The following is a 5,338-nucleotide window of genomic DNA, read 5'->3' on the forward strand; positions in this document are numbered from 1 at the left end:
TATAACACCAAATTTAATAACCCAGAAGAAATGGACTAGTTCTTAAAAATATACAACCTTCATAGACTAAATCAAGAAGAACTGGAAAATCTCAATAGACCCATCAGCAGTGTGAAAATTGAAATAGTCATCAAAAATCTACTGAAAAGTACAAGTCCAGATGGTTTCACCAGTGAATTCTACAAAACATTCAAAGATTTGATAGCTACTCTTCTCAAACTCTTCCAAAAAATCAAAGAAGAGGCAATACTTCCTAAATCATTTTATGAGGCCATTATTACCTGATACCTAAGCCTGGTAAAACACACACACAGAAAAAGACCCTATGATTTCACTCAGCAGAAATGGGAAATTCATGTATATGTGCACAATGGGATATATACAGAATTATTTATCATATTTTAAAACTAAAACTCACTGAAAATGTTTATTATAAGTGAAATGGATAATTAAATTGTGGTGCATCACACTATACAACCATAAAAATTAATGAAAAAGTGTTATACAATAAAATGGATGAATATTCCAAACAAATTGAATAAATATGCCGGACACAAAAGAACATCTATGCTGCAACTCCACTTGTTCAAAGTTTATAAAACAGAGAAAACTGTAGCAATTAAAAATGCATGCTTTAGTGATAAAAGTATCATCAAAAGCAAAGAAGCGATTACCATGAAATTGAAGATACTGGTGAACTTTGGCAAACAGGTAGGTTAAAATTACGAGGAAGGAGCAAGAGTTTTCTGGGTGTTAACAACATTCTAGGTTTTACCCCTGGTGGTGATCACACAGATTTTAGTTTATGCTAAATTACTAGTATATTTTGTTTTATTCAATCATCTGCATATTTTTGAACAACTGTTATCTATTCAAGAGAATGTTACAATATCTAAAAACAGATATTAATATACCTAACATGGCAAATTATTAATAATTGTTCAAGCTAGGCGATGGGTAGATATGGGTTTGTTATACTATTTTCACTATTTTTGTTCAAAAATTTCAATAAAAAGTTAACATTGCACATAGAATATAAAATATACACAAATCTATCATTGTTTCCTTGCCTATTTTGAGAGTTTTTAAAGTTAATGATCATAATTAATTGAGAGCTGTCTTCTTACTTCTAGTAGTAGATTTAAGCAGTCAAATTGATCATGAACCTATTAGAGAGAAGTAATGAAATCTAAATATAGATTGGCCCAACAGAAGTCTAAAGGATATGGAATACCTAAGAGTTCCTACTCTAGTAGCATATTCCTCTAGAGCCTTGAAATACAGATTATAATTAGTTTCCAAATCTTAAAGGACTTTTCCTAGTAATTGAACCATTTAACTTTTAAACACTCCCCTTAATATTTGAGATTTAAAATTAACATCTGGATTATATTGGTCCAGAGCCTACCATTGAATAAGCTACTTTGGCGCCCTAAAACATATACCTTGGAAATTATAAAAAGGAAAAAACTAATCCCCATTACCAATGATAAAGAAATATGGCTAAATTTTCAGAAAATAATTTTTATGTAAATTAGTAAGGAAGTCCTCGATTGTTTTTAAGAATATACTTTCAACATAAAGTTCCCATATTTCTAGATGGTATGTCAGCTGTTAAATCTCAGAACAACTTAATTTTATCCTAAATAGAATTCAGAAATCTCCCTAAGATAACTCAGAAATGAGTAGCGTCAGTCTTGCCATAAATAGATTTCCTCTGTAAAATGTAATTTGCATTCAAGATGAGGTTTTTCTCATTTACTCTAGTTCTCTTAACTAAATCTCTACATCCTCTTCCTCATTTCTTCAACAACATATCCCCAGGTCACCAGCTTCCATTTCATGCTCCCCAAAACCCTAGGTGTCCATGGACAAGACATTTCTGCTAGTTCTACATTTGGTAAGCCCCTATTATTCAAATAATATACTTGTATATCCTGAATATTTTCTTAATGGCCCAGTTATCTCTACAATATAGGTACATACACAAACAAGTCTACAGGGTTTCTTAAAGTTGTCAATTCAATGATCCTTCTGTAAATACAGAAATGTATGTGAATTTGTCTCCTATATATTTTCTGGGGGAAAAGCTATGGTCACATTAGTTTCAAAATATTTCTGAAATCACAAAATAATTAAGATATAAGTCTAAATGGACCAGAGCTAAATTGTCTGAATTAATCTAGTATGATTTTTTCACAAAATATTTTGAGGTCCAAGACACTATTACCATATCCCACAATGGAAAAAATAATACTAAATAGAAAAAAATGTCTCAAAAGATTTTAATCTCTTTATACATTATACAGAAAAGAGCAAACATTACAATAGAGAGGAAAGACCAATTATTATTAAATAGAATTGCATGACCCACAACCAGATAGTGGTAACAGTAAAAGGACAGAAAATTTTCAAAGTTTGACTGTGAAATCAAAATAATTAAAAAGTACTCATATAGATGAAGCTGAACTGTGTGAATTAAACCAAAATAACTTTTTAACCAAATATGTTAAGGCTTTCATTGCATTACCTACAAAAGAAATGGTTAAAATACAAAAATATCTTGAAATTAAATACAGAAGAGAAATATTAAAATAGGGTGAAAAGCTAAATTGTTATTAAATAGAATTTTATGAAGCACCGTTAGGTGACAGCCTCACCAAAAGGTAAAAAATTTTCTTGTAATTCAAGTAAATCTAGAAAAATCTAACATTTGATTCTCTCATATTTTTGGAAAAGCAAATAAATTACCATATTTCAGTAATATGCCAAGGGTTTATACTAAATAATTTATTGAATGCTTTACATATAGTCTACTACCTGAGGTGTCACTGTTGAAAAACCAAAACTATTCCAACTTTCTAACAAGAAATCAGGACATCTAATTATTATTAACCCCATAATACAAAATTTAAGAAAATTGTAAAATTCTTTTAATAGTACCTCAAAATGTAAAAATCCAGTAAAATAAATGAGAAATGGTATTAAGGATAGTTCAGTACTATAATAGTGAGCAAATTTTTATTAACTATCATATTACCCACATGTTGATGTGAGCACCTAAATATATATCTCATCGCTTACGCAAGGAAAATTTACTCTATGTTCATACATGATCCCTATAATAGCATGGTACAAAAAGTAGCAAAGGACCCATTTCTTGTCTTCTCACAGCCTGTAGTCTATGACAGAGAGCATCAGTTGTTGGATGTGAAGCAGGTGATTCTAGTGTTCTCATTAACTGACAGTCAGCAGCTTATCTCAACAGCCCACATCACCAGCCTCTTAGTCTCAACAGTCAGCACCTATCTTTGGTCTCAACAGTCACAGTTAAAGTTTTACATTTTATCATTCAATTGATTCATGTCTGTTATTCTACTCTGAGGTAAGTTCCCCAGAATCAGGGACCATGTTTCGTCGCTCACTGTTGCATCCCCAGCTGCCCACGCACTACCTGGCATATTTGGAAGTGATGAATGATTGACAGCAGAGATTTACGGTAGAGAGAGAAATAGAGAAAGCAAACCTGACAAAGGAAGAATTCAAATCTAAGAGATTTTATAGAAGTTAACAAGTTTAAAAGCAAGTTTAAAAGTTTAAAAGCAAACAAGTTCTCATTTATGTTAGTTTTATGACACCCTCCTTAAAAATAAACTATGAATTTAATAAATATAAGGCCTTATGTTATATATTTCTCTAATTGAATCTTAAATAAATTTAAATATAATTTTATCATAATTTAAAACAAGTTTTTCTTTAAAAAATAATTTAGAAAACAAAATAAATATATTTTTTTTATCAAATACCGTCTTCAACATTCATAAATTTCCCTAATTATCTGAAGTTATTATCTGAGAGTTAATAGTTTGAAGTTAAACAGATAACTTCTTTGTTTGCTCTCCCCTCCCCGTTTCGAACTCTAAAATATTTTTCTATAGTCACAACCTGAACAAATCCAATTTTGTTTGATTCAAAGAGGCAAGAAAGAGAGACTTCTAACATGAACTGGGAGGTAATTAACTGTAGTAGTAGCAGCCTAGCATGGCCTGGGACACACCTCTTCTCCTCTTCCTGTGGCTTTCCATTAATATTGTACTGGGTTCAGTGAGAATCAGACTTGCTGGTACAGGTTAACAGTCTCCTACAGAGAAAAAGCATCTGTTCAGCTGTCAGGTCCATAACAGCGGGTCGCAAGTTAAGTTATTACTATCTTCCCTAACATCCTCTTTCTTCTCGCCAAGCCACAAATGGGCTGCTGATGACACTGAAAGAGAATGTTTTCTTTATAGTGAAAAGCCATCACCTGAGTACTCTCAGGAAGAGTCCAATTACCCTAGCAGCATCCAAAATATTCTACCAGCATTGTCCTGCACAGAAGAGACTTTCTGAGCTGAGCTTCGTGTGGTAATGTAAATAATCTAAGACATATGAGGACATGCATTTTAACATACCAAATCCTTATTATAATGGAAATTTCTTGTGTGCAAAAATTAAAATATATAATCATCATCTGAAAGTTGGAAGAGAGAAAAACAAAATCAAACAGTTTGTTCTCTGTATCTATGAGTTGTCAGAGTAGAATGGAAGGAAGGAGAAGTGGGTAAGGGTGAAAAGATCAAGGGGATTAAGAAGTACAAGGCTCCGATTACAAAATTAGCCATAGGAATATAAGTACAGCATAGAGAATACAGTTGCAATATTGTAATAACTGTACAGTGGCTGTTGGTTACTAGCCTTATTGTGGTGATCACATCCTAAAGTATACAAATGTTGAATGACTATGTTGTACACCTGAAACTAATATTGTATGTCAGCTGTAATTTAGAAAATTTTTTTGAAAATCAAACACAGTTAATAGATAAAGCTTTCTGAAGAGAACATTAATTTTGCTGACATAAAAACAGTTCTTACACTATTTATAAAGGCATATGAGAGTCCAACTCTCTCATATACTCTCATTCACATATTAGCCATTTTATTATTGTTATTCAATTTTGAGAGTTGAGACTTCTGGCTTATAAAAACAAATATTTCTCACTAACCTAAGCCCATAGCTAATTATAACAGAGCTAGAAGCCAAATTTGATCTTTTGACTCCAATCCATTGCATTTTTTCATTATGTAGACTTTTCCACTACCTCTCAGCCCCTTCTTCTTATACTATAAAGTACTTACGAAACTTGAGACTTCCTTAAGCTGATGTTGTCTCTTGTTTTTACTCCTGAGATGAATCGACATGTATGAGAAAGCAGAAACTTCTCAGGAAATCAGGCTTCGTGGCTAGCCAGATTAAATTTTGGTCCCTACATTGCATCCAGACTATTAAAACCATTTTTGA

The sequence above is a fragment of the Rousettus aegyptiacus genome, unplaced genomic scaffold (genome assembly GCF_014176215.1).
Source record: "Rousettus aegyptiacus isolate mRouAeg1 unplaced genomic scaffold, mRouAeg1.p scaffold_m13_p_11, whole genome shotgun sequence".
NCBI classification, from domain to species: Eukaryota; Metazoa; Chordata; class Mammalia; order Chiroptera; family Pteropodidae; genus Rousettus; species Rousettus aegyptiacus.